The following is an 18,665-nucleotide window of genomic DNA, read 5'->3' as shown; positions in this document are numbered from 1 at the left end:
ATTTCAGCCAAAGGAAAAAGGAAACCCCACTCAAAAGACTCCACAGACATCAAAATCGTAAACACTTCGACTATGGAGTTTTTTTGTTAGCTCAGTCGCAATGAATGACGTAGAAGAAGGAAGATATTGATATCTTTAACTTGTAGAGTAGAATGAGAATGACTACACACTGCTCATCTCTGTAAGTAGAAGCATTCCCTCCCTCTTTTTTAAACCACCCTTCTCTTGTCAATAACCACGTCCTACATTCTCCATTGAGAGAGAGAGAGAGATCTGGAACATGATCTTTTGAGGGTTAGGATGAGAAATGCAAGCAAAAAGGAGGGAAATGAATAGGGTGTTTGCAGAGAGGTACTCAAAATATGTGGTGGGGATCTTGAGTACCTGTCACGAAAGCATTAAGGGGAGGTGGGTACAGGGATGAAGGATCAATAATGGCGGTAGTAGCAGCAGTAGTATTGAGTCTATTGACAATAGCTTCTATAGAACCCATCTGATGGAAATGTGTATCGGTATCTGGACCTTGATCATAGAGAATACCCTTGAAGACATGGCCGCCTATGCTCACTGCCGTCTGATACGCAAACTGATCCTCTCCTTCCTCCATTGCACTCACTCTCACGCATCTAAACACGGCAGGCGCGCTCATTTCTGCCGGCAAACTCCCTTGATAGAAATATACAGAAAAGAAGTCACCACCCACCAAACAAAACTCCATATAAGAATTGGCAATCTATGTTAAACAAGAAAAAAGGACTGAAAACAAAACAAAGTGTGAACATAAACTCGCAGGAATTTAACATAATTTGACAATCCGATGTCAGAATAAAAAAAAATGTCCACAAAACTCTATAGAAACAAAAACCAAACAAAGAAAAAATACAGGACTGTATTGGAAGACCAATAGAATATGTATGAACAGTTGAATACCCATGTCATGTTATGAAGCCCAATGAGAAATGGAAACCCCCTCCTCAAAATGAATGAAAGCCCATGTCAGAGCTACTCAAGAAAAAGAGGGAAAAAAATTCAGAAAAACATGGAGAACCCATGATAGGCAACTGGACAAAGATGAAAACCAAGAAGATATCAAATCGTGAGGATCACGCAAGAGATCCAAAATGGTACTCGAATTTTTTTTGTCCATCTTTTGGTACCTGAAGACAAGAGCGTTGTTGGTTTATCAATGAGCTGTTGGCGTTGTTGTTGATGGTGGTGGTGGTGCGGGGAGGCTGCTACTGCTAACTGCTGCTGCCTCTCCCTGCGCTTGGAGGCGGGCACCCATGTACTCTTGACGTGGGTGGGGCAGTGGAAGCCCCGGCTCTTGCAGCACGTTCTGCACCTCATGTGAGCACAGTCTTTCTTGGCTTGGTTGCCGCAATCTTGGCATGTGTTCACCATGTTGCCCAACAACAAGTGTCTTCTCTCCTCTCTAGAGCTCCCTGCCATGTAACATAGGGATCAGAAGGGGTTGATGGGGTGCTCAATTCTTCCCCATCTTTCTCTTTCTCTTGTACCCTCTCCCTGCATAGTACTACTCCCTCCTCATCCTCTCTCTCACACCACCTTTTCCACTCTCTAAATCAAAACCCTCAATCTCCGTGACAATTGAGCAGGATGGGAGTTTGCAAAAAGAACCCTAAATTTTATGATGGGTCTCTCCCTCTCTCTCTCTGGTGTTTTTTGGAGCATTAAATCACGGAATTTTTAGCAGTCCTGCAGCGCCGCCCATTGAAAGGGCAATTGCCTGCACTCCTAATTTAAGTCTCTCTGAACTCCACAAAAAGCAAAGGTAAAAACTCTCTCTCTTTCTCTTGCTGTCTTACACCCACCCTTTTTTAAACTCGCTTTCTCTCTAAAGTTTTCTTTCCCTCTCTCTCTTCCCTCTCTCTCTCTCTGATTGAGAGGGAGTGATGATGAGAATGGTTGTCTGGAGAGATCGTATCTCTTCAAACTGAGATTCAATTCCGTTTCATGGTAGTACTCACTTCTCTCATGGATATGTCGGCCTACACCACCTTTTCCATGCTAGTCCTCTCGCCGGAAACCCGCTTCTTTTCCTCTCTCTCTCTCTCCTCTTTGCTTCTTTCCTCAAAATCCACCAACTTCCAGAAAAAAATGCACCCTCTTTTTCGGGATAACATGAACGAAAAAACCGTGTTTTCTTTGCAAGATTTGACCGTTGCTTCCTCTCCCACAAAATCATAGCTCTTGCCTCAGTGGCGTTCTCGCAAATTTTGTTTGAAAATGGAGACGGTTTAGTCATTTTCGAGATGGGGGGAAGGATTACCGTACTGGCGTTTTGCATCGCACTAATTTTTACCAGTGCGGCGTTACTATCCACGGTAATGATAAAATTACCAAAAGACTCTTTTATAGAGAAACTTGGTAAGCTTTGGATTGAGAAATAAGAGATTTATCCAGGGGTGCTATTGTCAGGTTTATTTTCAAATGGGTAACGTACTTTTGCCCAACGTACTGTGGGTTTCCATTGTTTTGCCCTTGATTTACGCAGTCTATATATATGTATATATATTTTAGCCAACTGTTCTACTTTTGGTTGAGATGACAGAAAACCAAACTTTTTCTTTTCTCATTTTTCTGGTCTAGATGCCATTTTCCCAAACTTATATATGCTCATCAATGAAAGGGCAAGTATTTGCTGAAATGTACAAACGACTTACTCAATCCCTTTTTTTTCTTTTTGTTGGTAAAGCTGACCTTGTAGATATGATCTACATGGTCGACTTTGTGCGGATCGACATGGGTTTTTTCAACGATCCAAAAATTAATGGTCATAAACACTTAAGTTCTTATACTCATAAAAAGCATTTATTCATCAGCAAAACATTATAAAAAATCATTTTTTAACAAAATTGACCATGCTGAACACATCTATAATGAACTTTGTTGGGTCACTTGACCATGCCTTAGTCCATTTGACTATGTTGGAGTGTGAAGCCTATTTACTACCTTGATATAAATCTTAATTTTTTGTGGAATCAACTTCGCGATAAATTGGTTAGTGGGTTGTAGGCGGGGTAGGCCCTGCTCATAAGGTAGGGGTTGGGGCCGAAGCGAATTTTTGAAAGGTAGTTCTGTAATTTTATTTTAAACTCTTTGGTGTATTCAACAACACTTGTAGACTCCACTCCTCTTATTCAAGGAGGCATCCTCTTCCAGTCAAATAAAGAAGGATCAGTGAGATCATGGATGTAGGCAATTTTTATTGAACCACGTAAAATCTTTGTTTTCATGTATGATTGTTTTCTTCGTGGATAGGTAGCGTTCGGATGTTTTTCAAACTCATGCTAACTATGACACTATTGGGTTTGACATTTTCCACGGTTTCAGTTTTTTGTCAAAGTGATATAGGCTGGAAGGACTCACTCCAAGTCTTAGAAAACTAAATTTTGTCAATCGCTTCAAGGATCCATATATAATTGGTCCAGAGTCCACTTGGGTTTGGTTTGTGCCTCTTATCAAGGCCTATATGGAGTCATTGATATATGGAAGTGGTCCCTTAGGAGAAAAAGTCTTAAGTTAAATAGAGTTGTTCGAGTTGGTTAATCCTTGGATTGAGTTTGAGAGCTATATAATATCTTACAAACAAGTCTACTATATATGCTCATTCTCCTGGCCTTTTATTTTCATTTCATAGATAAGTTGCAAAATTCTTGGAATACTATCATCAAACATCCAAATTTGGGCTGTTCTTACAACTTGCTTTCACCTTCCAAGCACATGTAGACTTCAAGGACTCTATAGTACACTGTCTTTGGGTCCCATAACCCACTAGAACAGGCTAAACCTTATATGGATAAGTTATAATATATAATTGAAATGTATAATGTCTATGGTGACTTATTTTTGTTCACACAAAATTAAATGCCCATACAGATGATGAAGTCACAAGTAAATCTTGAAAAGATTTGAAAGAAAGACCATCCGAAGTTCCAAACTATTTCTTTCATTCTAGCTAGCGATCAATGTTTAGTCATGTCTAGCGTCAAGTGGGCCCTTTAAAGGTTGTTTGTCTACTGTGTCTGTTGGACTTTTGTGTTATTGAGATCATTGTATTTGCTCTAGTTTGTTATGAGGGTTCCCTCATAAACTCTTAATAATCAAGTCTTTGGTCTACTTGAAAGACCATTGTCATTATTGCCATGATCATCTCATGACATAAGGTGGTTAATTTTGAGTCGATCTAGGTCTTTGCCAAGTTTATAGTGTTTCTTTCTATGGCACTAATGTTCTTGATTCAAAGACTTGGTCAAGTCTTTGATACTTGGCATAGCTCAACGACTCATCATCAATAAAAAAAAACTAGGAATTCCGTAAGTCTTTATGACTTGAATGACTTATCATGGTTATCCAACCAAAATTACTCATGTCATTTTGAGGACATGTGCTTTCAAGTAGAGTTGATAGCAGCCCACAAGGGTTCCTCACACCTGGCTAAGTGGATCAGCCTAAGGCATTTAAGATGAAGGTCACCGCGAGTTCGATATTAGAGGTGTGCTTCCCTTGCCGTGGAGTCAAAGTAAATTGGAAACTATCCTGGGTAGGTAAGAGAGAATACTTATAGAGTTTTACACTGTGGATATTGAAACATGGCCATGATCAGCGTGGCATCTCTTGGCCTATAACAGGACATCCAACCATAATGGTGGTTCCTCTGCATTACCGGGAAAATAAGAGAATTGGTAGCAATTCTTACTAAGGGCAGGTTTGGAAGCGAGAAAATGGTAGGAAACTGCAAGTGGGAAAGAAAAAATGGCAACTTTTCCAACAGTTCTAAATGTGAGGAAATTTTTTAAAGAACGTTTTTTTTAAAGTTTGATTTTTGATAGGAAAAATTCCTCCACCTGAGGAGGGGGGAATTATTTCAATCAAAATTTCTTTTTGCATTAGGACAACGGTTCACCCACAACCCACCTCATTCCATGTGATTTATCATAAGAGCTTCCACAATCTTCATCTTCATTTTCATCTTCATCTTCCTCTTGCCCACCACCATTTTCAGATCTCTCTCTGGCATAGTTGACCACCTCTCTCTATTTGGTCGAACTACCTTTCTCTAAGAACCACCCACCACCATTTTAAGATCTGTCTCTCTTTTGGGTGTGGTCGACCACCTCTTTTTCTCTCTATTTGGTCCAACAACCTTTCTCCAAGAACCACTCGCAACAATTTTTAGATCTCTCTCTCTCTGGCATGGTCAACCACCTATCTCTATCTGGTTGAACCACCTCTTTCTAACAGTTGCCCCCCACCATTTTCAGATCTCCCTCTCGCTCTAGCATGGTCTACCACCTCTCTATGAGAGGGGGCTGATGGAGTCTCTCCCCCTCTCACTTTTTTCACTCTGTTCTTCTCATGCTACACAAACAAGTGAAAACTTTTTATTTAGAAAAGTTATCATATCAAAACTTTTCATAGTTAATTTTTTTTTCATATGACAGTTTCTTGCTTCCAAACATGCCCTAAAAGATATACAAGAAGAAACATAGTTTACCACCAACTCTCTCTCTACTAGAAGAGATCATGTGAATTCTGCTAAAAAATAAAGCTGGAGAACGTGAACAGTTAAAAATTTGAATCAAGAGGTCGAAGGTCTTCTTTTTTTTTAAGTTCAAAAGAATTAATTATACTATTACTTTCAGTAATTTCCTCTTTCACTTTCTGTGTATTGGAAGCCATAATATACGAGCGGCTTGTCTGAGTATCTGAGACACACAAATGTGTAACATTTTCCTTTGTCCCCAACTCGAGGAAGAGGACCACTTTTTCTTCTCATTTTCGAAATTACAATATACAAAAATAAAAGTAATTGCCTTCTCTGGTGACCATTTACACAATAATGAATACAATATTATAATAATAAATGACTTTTTTTTTTGTTATCATAATTGAGGAGGGAGACTAGACCTGGGGCACCCCGCGTATTCCTACGTTCTTTTTAGAACCCCGGCCCATTCGGCTCACTCGGGACCCGTGTCCACATGAAATTGCTTGTGGACAAAAAAGAAGAAGTAAAAGTTGCATAAAAAATATGAAAAGAAAAGTTAAAATTCAATCATGCTTACTTTTCTTTTTACTGCTTTGTTACTGCACGTTGTAACCCATTCTGCAGTGGGAATTCTTTTCTGTTAACAACCGCGTAGTAAAGTAATAACTAATAAGTGTGAAATAATTTATAGTTCAAGGTAATAAAGTAATGACTAATGGTTGGTGTTTATGCGTCAACGCCATTGGCTGTGGCTCATGATGGGGCCAAGTCCCCGATTTTTGTGTCCTTGGCCTGCAATTCTCGAGCCCCGTGTGGCCACAGGTTGACTCTCTCTGCTCTCTGCCTCTCTTTCTTTCTTAGGGCTCCCCACAAATCCCGAGGTTAACTAACTCCTCGCAGCAAGTACATGAGCTTAACGTTAATGAACGCTGTTAACACAAGGAACACGTTGTCACCCTGTCATTGCTCACACTAACATGCATGTGAACACACAACATGCACCAAGATTTTCTCGAGGCAGAAAGAAGCAAGAAGGCTTCAAGGAGAATATGTATGTTATGTCTACCTTACGTGATGGCGTTGCTGTTAGATACATCACTTCGTCTTAAAATCATCCTAAGCGATTCTAGAGATTAAGGTTGTATGTGTTTTTTGATTAATTCCAATCTACAGATGTATTTGATTTTTCTTTTTCATTAAGAGCGCATTTAAATCACGGTACAAACCCCTGTGGGTGAGGAGGCAAAGCAGTCTCACATGTAGGGATGCACGCAAGCCGAGTTCGAGCCGAGCCTGGGCTGTTCGAACTTGGCTCGTTTCAAAATGGCAATGTTCAAGCTTGGCTCAAGCTCAGAGCCGAGCTTCAACAACATTCTAAAAAGGTATATTACGGTTAGAAGCTAGGACTTGACGTTGCACAAACAACCCACCACTGCGCCAGACTATATATGTTTTTTTGTTTATTGTGACCCAGAGAAATATACAAATACTAAAAACCCTAGATTAGCATCCAGCGAAAATAAATATGAGGCATGGAACTCAATCTCAGCACCATTTGCGGAAGAGGCTAACGCCCTACTCAGTAAGCTAACAATAATTCTTATGCTTTAAGTTGGAAACATATTATATATATGTTTATGCGAGCTTAATCTAGTTCAATAACTCGATCATGCTCGGCTCTTTTATGCACACCGAGCCTAGACTTGTGTTCAAGCTCGACTCATTTATATATGTTCAAGGACGAGCTCGAACTGAGCTTAAACGAGCTAAGATCTCTTCTCGTTGTGCATCCCTAGTCCCCATACACGGTGCATATAGTGTTGGAAACACAAGGACAATGTAGTCCCTGCAGGGACTGCTTTGTCCCATGCCATTGGGTTTACAGGGGTGTGATTGGCGCGTTCTAGACAGGATGCTGCCTCGATGTCTAGGCGGTGTTTGTTCAAATTTATTTGATGAAAGACCATGATTTCTATTTCACCATCTTTTGGTGCAATATGAGCCGTTGATTTTTCAATCGCTCTAAATATGTATTAAACACAAAAAATGTTTAATCCAATACATGTTTTCTACTTAGTAAGCTATAGATAATATATCTATGAGTTCAGATTAAGCAAACACTCAAAATTTTGTTTTCTTAAAGCCATTTAGAATGGTTTAAGAGATAAGAACTTATATATATATATATATATATATATATATATATATATATATATATATATATATATATATATATATATATATATATATATATATATATATATATATATATATAGATAGAGAGAGAGAGAGAGAGAGAGAGAGAGAGAGAGAGAGATCTTTGAGTAGTGATAGTTGCAAGGAGCCAATAAAAAATCATCCCAACATGTGTTCGTGCCGCAAGATTAAGATAACTTTGTCTCAGATGCTGAAGTGGCTGCAAACAGCTATTGGACTTGTTTTTCATTCCCAGCAGCTTGCTCAGGCAATTATTTTGCTATAGCTTTTGTTTGTTTGTTTGCTTTATTCTTTTGTTGGTGATTCAAGTTACTTGAATCGAGACCAGCGAAAATCTAGGTGGGCCCATGGAGAGTTGAGGTCTGGTGCATGATGCAATGGCCAAACAGTATTAACACAGTATACTCATGAGAGAGAAAGATGGTCTTGTGTTATTTTTTAATAATTTACATTATCTGAACTCGTGTAGGACCAACCACTATAAAATTGATCAGAGAATCGTACTGTTTTAATTATTATCATAATAGTTACTGTAGTGAGAATGATGATATTAATATCAGTCAGGTATGTCTATGCTTCTTTTCACGGTGACCAACGTGTCCTTGCAGATTTCTAAATGACCAACATGTCCATCAGAGTCAATAATGCATCTAGTTCAGGGGCATCTGTCTTTGGTTTTGTTTGTTTTGTTTTTTTTTTCTTTTGAGATGAGAATCGCGTTTCGTGATTATGTACTGAGGAATGGATTTTCTCGTATTAAATTACAGGAGCACATGCAAGCCAAATTCAAAATATGCAATCATAGGCACGCCTTTGCATCATGAAACTAGTTGTGGGAAAACATGCGATACCTCTCTATTCGTTTCAAAATTAAGCTACCTACATGTAGGGCTGGTAAACCGAACATGAGGCGTTTAAAAACTCAGCTCACTTTTGAGGCGAGTTGAGCCCTGCTCAAGCTCATGACAAGCTGAAGAATGAGCCGAGTTTTAATTGGCTGCCTACAAAAACATTGTTTTGAAGTGGAAAGCATTAGAAATTAAATTCTTGATCTTTTGAGCCAAGGTCAAGCCAACTCTTTTACAGAAGGAGTACTTTGTTTTGGTGTTGGAAGTAATCGGATTTGAACTCCATACCTATTGTCTGCAAGCTTAATATTTCAAGTAGTTTTATACTACAAATGTTTATATATACAGGAATCGAGCTAAGCGAACACATGTTCACGTTTGGCTTGCCGAGTCTATTTCATGAGTTAGAATCAAGTTTTTCATGAAACCATAACCGAACCATGGTCAGCACATCTCATTTTCAGTCCTACCCACGTTCATCATTACTTTGGCTTAGTTTGTTCCACTCATTTTACACATGAAAATGGTGGTTTACTTATGAAACCCTTCATTTTCGTATACAGGAGAAACAAACATGCTTGCCCCCATTTTCCAGTTGGTCCCACAACCAGTAAGGGTTCTTTTCATGTTGACCCTGCATTTTTACACGAATCCATTCACACTACACCCAACCAATGGATTTACTTATGGAACTTTTCACACATGAGATGGCCTTCCCATCATGGGATGCCTTGCTCAATATGGGGGTCTTTTTTTATTGATGGGAACGACACAAGGGAAGCCTTAAATTTTAGCCAAAGTAGTTTTAAGTGGGGAGATATTTAGGGAACCACAACCAATTAAACATCCAAAACCGCCGTCTCATCTTCTTCCCATCTTTCCTAGTGCCCTAAACATGGTAAGATTTTCTATATTGTTCTCTCCTTTTATGAAAAATATGAGTATCAGTTCCTTGTATCCAAATTGCACCTTAGGTCTTTGTGTAACAACTCGAACCGGGGCCTCTCGAGCCTGGGTTTGTGAATGCCACTTTTCAAAAAAAATTACCACAACAATCTCAAAACTGAGCTTTTTTTTTTATACATGACATAATTAAGGTATCATCAGCCTGAATAAAAATTAACATGGCCACAGGTTTAAATTCATATTCAACAACGAAAAAAAATGCATAAACAAAACCAAGTACTTAATAAGACTTCAACTCAGAGCTAGTCGAGCCCGAGTCCAAGAGTCAAGTATTCTTTTCCGTTGCACTTCTCGATCCTATAGTTGTAACTAAGCATAGGTGAGTTTAAAATTCAGTAAGGTTTCATTCATAAATGTAAGCATATGACCCTTATAATTGTAGTGTGTTATAAGCTCTTAGTCTAAGTTTAGTCATCTAACTAATATACATGTTTATTTGTTTTATCTTCCTTTACATTTTTTTTAACTTCTTAAAAAAATTTCTTCTCTAAAGAGAAGACATATCTCAATGTCATCCTCTATGTTATTCAACTATTTTGAAAATAACTTCTTTGAGCATAGCAACCCTTGTAAACAATTTCAAAGTCTACAGTGTTGGCCCGACATATGAATCACCTACAAACAACATAGTTTAAACCGGTCTAGACTATGAACTTCTAACCACCACAACTTTACTCATTGATTGCAAGCCGAAGAGCACAATATGTTCGTTGATAGCTAGCCAAAGAGCCTAAAGGACTATACCTGCCTTAAGGTATCCGAGGAGCAATACCTACCCTCAAGGTTTGTGGTTCATGCAACTTACTACATGAGTCTAATAGGCTATGTTTTAACTCCTTAGAGTTACCTAGAAATTTCTTAAATCCCCAGCACAACAAGAAAAATATTAATTAGCGATGAAAGTTTGCGACGGATTACCTAGAGAAAACTATCTGTCGCTAAAATTCAGATTATTTGCATAATTAGAGATGAAAAAACTTTCATCGCTAATTAGCAACGGATTAGCGACAAAAAAAATTTGTCTCAAGATCCATCGCAACCTAGCGACGGATCAGCGACAGAAATTTTTTGTCGCTACTCCATCGCCAAATAGACACGGAGTAGCGATAAAATTGTTCTGTCGCTAATCCATCACTAATTTCCCCCGTAAAACCCTAATGTGAGCCCCTTTCTTTCCCTTTCAGTTTCATCCATTGCCCGTTGCCCACCGCTCGCCACCCATTGCATGTCGCCCGTCGACCTCCCCCTTTGACTCAGTCCCCCTCTCACCTCTGCTCCTCTCTCTCTCGCTCTCATCATTTTTTTGGTCGACGAGCCCCGTCCGGCAACCCCCTTCGGGGTTTCCTGAAATGGCTCCCCCCTCCCCCCTGAGCTTTCAAGTAGTCGCAGGAGGGGACCCAGGTTCCGACCTCCTCTCTTGTTCCCTCTCCCATTCTCTCTCTCGTTTCTCCCCCTCTGTGATTTTCGATGAGCCGACGACCCCAGCCTGCTCTCCCTGCGCTGACTCTGCCCGCGATGAAAGTCGATGCCTCCCGCAGGTAATCCTCCCCCTTTCCTCCTTGTTGTTTCCCCTTGAAATCAGGGTCATCGAAGGTCCGACAAAGGACCCCCAACCTCTGTCAGAGCCTCCCCCTTCCCCCTATGGTTGTCGAAGGGCCAGCAGAGGCCCAACAACCTTTGTCGGGCCCTCCCCACCCCTCTGTAGTCGACGGGGGTTGGAAGAGGCCCCGGTCGCCTCTGCCAAACTCTCCCCTTGCGCTTGATCTCTTTGGCAGGGCAGGGGGCTCCGCCCCTGTCCTCTTGTTTTCTCCGACGAGACAGGGGGCTTCGCCATTGTCCTTTTGAATGTCGACAGGGGGCTTTGCCCCCTATCCTCTTGACTTCTCCGGCAGTGGGGCTCCACCCCTCTGTCCTCGTTACGATCGACAGGGGGAGAAGCCCCCTGCCCTTTTGTTTTCTCTGGCAGGGGGTGGCTCCGCCCTCCCTGTCCTCGATAATTTCGACAGGGGCGAAGTTCTCTGCCCCTTGTCTATTTTCCTGGCAGGGGGCAGAACCCTCTGCTTTGCTATTTTGCCTCGGCAGGTGGCGAGACCCCCTGCCTCATGATTGATTCCCGGCAAAGAGCTCGACCCTGTCTCTCGATGCTTCCCTCCGAGGGGTCCTACCCCTTGGCTCTTGTGAATGTTTTGGCAGGGGGTTTCGCTCCCTGCCTTGACCTTACTGTCGGCAGGAGCAACACCCCTGCCTGTCTCGCTTTCAGTAGAGGGTTGTGTCACCCTGTCCGGGCTCATTTTCGATAGGGGGCGTCACCCCCTTGTCATCGGGTAATAAACTTTATTTTAACACCGTGTCTCATGCAGATTCCGCAACGAATCCTGCTTGTGCCCCACGACCCGAGCTCCGCATCGCCTACACACGTAAGCGCTCACAGCGATGCAACCTTTCGAGGTAGGTTTCAGTCGCACGAGGTCTTTGGATAAATTAAATAAAGAAAATATAGATAAATTAATTATTTTCACATTTGCTTTATGGTAACTTTTGCATGCACAGTTCCTTAATTGTCATTATTTTGCTTCATGTGGTTCTTCTGGTTGTAGTGGTAATTTATGGACTCAATTAGGCCTGATATCGTGTACAAAGTATGAAATTCATCTGAATATGTTACTTACAATTAAATATACATGAATCTGTTACTCAAAAAAAAAATGCAAAGGCAAAAGCAATGCAAATCGGGTAAATACCTGTGGTGAGTAAGTGATGCAAGCGCATCACAGGTTATTTAATTTCTTGGATGCAACATTTTTCTCTTCACACACTCACTTAGTTGTGGATATCTAGGACTGCTTTGACGGAGTTCGGCGATCATGCTGAACATGATTTTAATTTATGAAAATAGAAATATTCTTATTTTTGGAGTTCGAATTTCATGCTAGTCATGGTAGTAGTTAGCGAGATATTGGAGTGCGTTTGATGCACGTACATGTTTGACATTGTTTTGATATGGTTGATTTGAATGTATTACACTATTTGATGTAACTGTATTCATGCTTGCATAAAGTTATTTTCAATTTGATTATGCCTTTCATGTGAAATTATATCATAAAAACATGCTTCAAATGAATGTATCGTGTTATGAATGAGTTTACACATGAAAATGAATGATAAGTTATCAATGCTTCAAACATGCTTCAAATGAATGATTTTGCACATGAAAATATTAAGTTATCAATGCATGCATCATAGTTCTTGTGATTGAATGACATCATATATATATATATATATGTGTGTGTGTGTGTGTGTGATATACATATCAAATCATTACATCCACCATAAATGCATGATAAATTAGATATTTTTTTCATCAAAGCATTCTTATGATTCTCTTTTAACTAGTTAGGATAATATCTATAACATCATAAGATATTGATGTAGTATGAATGATTTGAATGATTTATCATGTTTGATGTGATTGTATCCATGCTTGCATAAAGTTATTTTCGATTTGATTATGTATCCATGAAATTGCATATCATGTAACTGATTTAAATAACATTTTTATTTGTTAGAATATGTTTCGTGGAGGTAACAGTGGTCGAGGATCAAGTGAAAGTCGTGGGCCATCATTAGGTGGATGTCTTTGTGTTATATTTAAATATAGGCATTCATTATGTTTTTACTTATATGTTGATATAAAAATTATTACTTGTTAATCATCTTTATAGGATTTCAGCTCAGTGATAACCAGTCTCAGCCTTCGTCTTCACGTAATGCTTTGATAGGTATATCATTTAAATAATTATATACTTGATTAATTTAAATATGCATTGTGTGAATTTCTAACTCATTGTTCTGTAGGTGATATTTCGCCTACACATGACCCACCTATACCAGCTACTCATACACATCATGAGACAACGCCGGATGCAGGGTCTTCTCAGTCTAACACACGATGACTCATTCAAATAGTGTATATCGATAGTCGACCGTAAGTCTTTCATTGTCACTTGTCCAATACTTATCTTATAAATAGTGTATATCGACAATCGATTATTAATATGTATCAATTTATGTGCAGCGCGAGGTTCGAGCCAAAAAAAGTAATACAAAAAATTAGGAAGTCACTACTTCAGCATCTTCCACGACCGATCGCTCAATAGAAAGAGTACCCGAAGGAAGTGTTGGACAGATTATTGTCTTCATTCATGGTATCTAATCGTTTATCATAACTAATGTGTTTCATATTGAATTTTTTGTTATAGTCATGTGTGCTAACTTTCTGAAAGTATTTGTAGGTTTAGCATCGCTTCGCGATTACAAACGAGAAGAAGGATGCGAGGGTAGTGTGACAAAAGATTGTTGTCAATCGATTTGTCGACATGTTGCATAATATGAAGATTGTAACAATAAAAGCAACTGATGGGATAGATAATCCACTGAAGTGGAAGGGCCATGACTCTTCTACTATCATGAGAGATTATGAGGGAATGTGCGACAAGTGGACGAGCAATGAATTTCAAAATTGCTCAGCAAAGGCTACATAAAATCGAGCAAAGATGTCTGATGCTCATCTACACATAGGTAAATCTAAGACTTTTGAGAGCCACCAGAAGAAAATGGTAACTCATCAATATATATATTGTCAAATTCATAAGTATTCTTGCATACTTTTTAATTGATTTTTTTATCATGTAACCTCGCAAGAAGCAGAAAAAAGAGATATTGTGCCTTACAAAGATGTGTTGTTGAAACACATAAACGTAAGAGCACGAGAGAGTTCGTATCAGAGAAGGCGAGAGCGACAACGATATGTATTTATTGTATTAATAAACATTATAATAGACAAGTTACCATGAACATTGCAATTCTTAATTATTAATCTATACTGTAATCATTACTTTGTAGGAGTTATACGAGCAATAGATGGTAGAACGATATGACGATGACTCCACTGAGCATCCGCCTTTTGATCCTGCAGCATGAGTGACTGCAACCGGTGAACCCAAAAATTTGATCCATTGCTAATCTATCGCTAAACACGTTAGCGACAGATTAGCGACGAAAAGTGTCTGTCACTAATCCACATTTTTCTTATAGTGCAGGTACAAATAAGGTACACACACCTCTCACAAAGCCTTAGACCATGTCATTCATGTTAAAGTTCTAACCTTACTCTAAGCTCTTATCTTAGAATGCATTATTCCTTTCCTTTTTATTCATTTTTCAGTGTTAGTGTATTATATAGTTTCAAGTAGACATTGACTAAACAATGTTCAACATGTAATTACATGGACACAATGTTAGTTTTAGAGATAACAATCAATGACAAAAATCAAACACAAATTGAACATGCACAATATTAAAATACTCATCGCAAGGAATAAGCATGTCATTCTCATAATAATCTCATATCCTTAGAAATTTAAAACTCTACCATGTTATCTCAATGTTCCACATTCCTTCCCTTTTTCCTCAGTATATTACATGTATCATATCAAACAAGCACATTCATGGAATAGTTCACATCAAATACCAACATTTTCATGTAATGACAAGTACTGTGATAACATGTAATAAGATCCAAAATCTACATGCATCTTTCTAAAGAGCCTCTAATTTCATATATGTTATGGATTCTTAAGCATGCATTTAATTAATCTTTTTATATGGATAAGACAACTAGCATATGCAAACTTTAAAAGTATAAAGAATTATAATATCTATTTGTAACAATATGCATTTACACAAAAAAATACTATATTTTATTTTTTAGGAAGTCATTTGCAAATGTCCATTTACCTCGAAAGCAAGAATGGATACCTTATCCTGTAGTCGATTCTTTCATAATTGTCGAATCTATTCATTATACAATGACTTATTTACCAAACTGATATTTTTTTTAATTTGCAAAATTATCAAACTACCATTTTTATAGATAGTTTATTACACCTCATTTTCCATGTTGTGTGTTTGACCATGAAAAAATGAAAGACATATCCCTCTACGTGTCTTAGTTCTAACGCATTAAACTCACTCGATTTTAAGTTCAGAGTAAAGAGCGATGCCTGTTTTACCAAAGTCAGTAGAACAATGACAAAATAATCATTACAACTCTCAAAGAGGTCTGAATCTACATAAAAGAACTGTGAGGGATCATTTAGCTCGTTGGGTCTATTTTTCAGTTCTGGTTCTGGTCTAATCCAGATTCGCATCTTATTCTTATATCGATAACATGTATACGTACAATTTATTTGCTACTTTTAACCATCTAAGCTAGGTTGGTTTACTAGTTAGGGTTTGTTCCTTTCTTATGAAAGATTGGGGGTTCACACACACACACATCCAGTCTGATATGTTTGGGTCTAAACTAGACCTGAAATAAAGATTCAGTCGATGTTTGTCTCATAAGTAAATCAATCTGGATTCAGATCCAATTTGATGCCCACTTAATTATCCAAACCCAATTTAATTTAGGTTAGGTACCAAATGGATCAAAGTCGGTTTAGTTTGGATTTGGTCTAGACTGGACCCAAAATCCAATTCAATATGGTTTAGGTCTATATTGTACTCAAACCCAAATTAGTCTGGGTTTGGTCCAAATTAAACCCAAACCCACCCAAACTTGGTTTGTCAGATCCAGTCCAAGATAGGAAAATCAAGACGGTCCGGTCTCGATTATATATATATCTGTTACTTAAATAATATATATATATATATATATATATATATATATATATATATATATATATATATATATATATATATATATATATATATATATATTTTTTTTTTAAAACCCATGACCAACTTGGTCTAGGTCACCTTGAACCAAGTCGGTCTAGTACTGACAGACCTGACTCACTTTAAGGTATACTCGACTCAGCCTGAGGTGCACCCAAACCGAGTTCGTCAGGTACAAATCAATAAGACTCGGTCTGGGTTGCACCTAAACTGAGTAAGTTGGCCAACTCGATCGGATGGCTTTCTAGAAGAAATCGAGATAGACCATAAATTCTTTTTTTTGACCTGACTAGATCTGGGTACTGACCAACCTAGCTCAGTTTGGATCCCACCCAGACCGAGTAGCCTGGCCGACTCAAACCTAGACCGAGTCAGTTTGGTTGTCTTGTACAAAAAAGAACAAGACAGGGCCATGATTTTTAACCCGTGGCTCCCCTTCTCTCTCTAGTATGGTTGCCACTAGCAACCTCATGGTTGCGGGTGGTTGAGGCAAGGGCGCCCCCCTGCCACCCACTAGAAACAGAGAGAGAGGGACGCCTTCTGTCTCCCGCCTCCCCTCCTACTTTCTCTTCTTTACGGAGGTGTCTATGATAGGGTTACCCCCTGTCCCTTGCTCCTCTCCCTCTCTTCTTTGTTGGGGGAGCGAACCCCCACCCCCCCTCCTCTCTTCTTCTCCTGACACGGTCGTTGGCAACCTGTGTTGCCGATGATCGTCCTGTTTTGTTTTTCTTCAAACCATCTCGGTTTGGGTCCAGACCGATCCGATCTGTGCTCGTAATGTCAAGGTCGGGATAGAGGAATCCATGCTTTGTCTCACCCATTCTTTCTCGTAGCAGAAAGAAACAAGGGAAGATGACTTACCTATGGACCTTTCCTCCCACGACCGCACCGTGCACCCTCTCTATCTTTCTCACACAGCAATGGAGGAGATGAGAGAGGAGCTTTTGGGTTTTTATAATCCATGAGTTAATGAGAGGTCTCTCCACCACTCGATGCGTGGGGAGAGGGAGGAGTTCTTCTTTATTTGGTTTAAATAAGGAAAACCTCCTTGTTCCCCTTTTAAAAATGTTGAGAAGTGGGAGGGAGAACCTTGCTTGACCCAGCCGAGCCAGGTGAGCTCAAGCCCACTTGTCATGTTTTACACTTTGCGTGCTAAAGAGGACAAATGTCATTAGAAGGCTTATGTAAGGGTGAACATCCCAAGTGAAAAAAAAAAGTGGTTTTGGGTGTCGGTGATCCCACCAGAGTTTTACCTCGCGGAGATTTTGTGCTGAGAAACATGGCGAGCAGCTCATCGTTCGGTATGGCCCGGCTCATGTGAAGCTCTACTTGGCTTGAAAATTGAGCTCGATGAGCAGAGCTATGAGCCAGCTCATTTAAGTAAATGAGTCAATCACTAACATGGCAAGCCCGATTCGTATAAGCTCGTTATACATATTATATACTTATATATTTTATACATATATTATATATATGTTGTATATATTAACAAAATTATAAAAAAAAACACTTAAAATAATTTTTTAAAGAAAATGAACCACCTGGTGATCGTCTCGGCTCCTGAAGAGATCACGAGCCGAGCTCAAGCTGGGTTGTACCCTTAACACGCCGAGGCCAAACAACTCAAACTCGGCTCGTTCGTCTCATTTACCAGACCTATAGGGGGCGGACCCATTAAGTGACTCAGTTCTAGGTGTGAGTTTCTCGACATCAAAAATTAAAAGAAGTATATAGTATTGCCTAAGAGGTTTTCTAGAACATTTGGGTGCATATTGGGATAAACTTGTCCATTTTAAAAGCAAGGAGCTTCAAGATAAGCAAGTAGACTCACATGTCTTTCTATAATACTAACTATAACCCACTTGTTTTTTTTTTATGAACTATTTTTTTTTTAAAGCAAGCTGGGTTGGGCAGACCCTACCAGATCTCTCTGAAGCCCAATGTAACAGAAGGATTCGAACCTGGGCCTTCAGCTTGGCACAGGACCGGCTTACCACCAAAAATGGTGTTTTGGAAATTATTGCATTTGATGGATATTTAAACATACAGCACTAGGTTTGTGGCCACATGCATAGTATAGGGGGGCAAACTTCCCTCTTTTAGGGATTTCTTTCGATGGAGTCACGTCAAGCTCCATAGCAGATTAGGTGATCCGTCAAATCACTTTAAGAAAGTGATTTGACATCTTCACCACCCATTGCTTCATCCCGCGAGGACCTTATAATCTTTATCTAATTTGTAGACGGTGAGGATGCCAAATCACTTTAAAGTGATTTCGTCAGATCGCCTGATCTGCTCTCATCGACGTCCATCTTTCAGATCTAGAGTGCTTAGTGTGCCTACTTTAGGTTCATAGGCATTTACTCTCCTCTAATCTGAACGAG

At 39.3% G+C, this 18,665-nt stretch overlaps 1 pseudogene; it reads right to left on the bottom strand.

Annotated features, from left to right (window-relative positions):
• Nucleotides 1-355: 355 nt before the first annotated feature.
• On the bottom strand, nt 356-1,401 carry LOC149817746 (protein SHORT INTERNODES pseudogene; annotated as a pseudogene).
• Between the last annotated feature and the right edge of the window lie 17,264 nt (nt 1,402-18,665).

This window comes from Nuphar pumila, chromosome 13, assembly GCF_984573655.1.
Source record: "Nuphar pumila chromosome 13, dmNupPumi1.hap1.1, whole genome shotgun sequence".
Lineage (NCBI taxonomy): Eukaryota > Viridiplantae > Streptophyta > Magnoliopsida > Nymphaeales > Nymphaeaceae > Nuphar > Nuphar pumila.
This window is presented reverse-complemented; position numbering and strand designations above follow the sequence as displayed.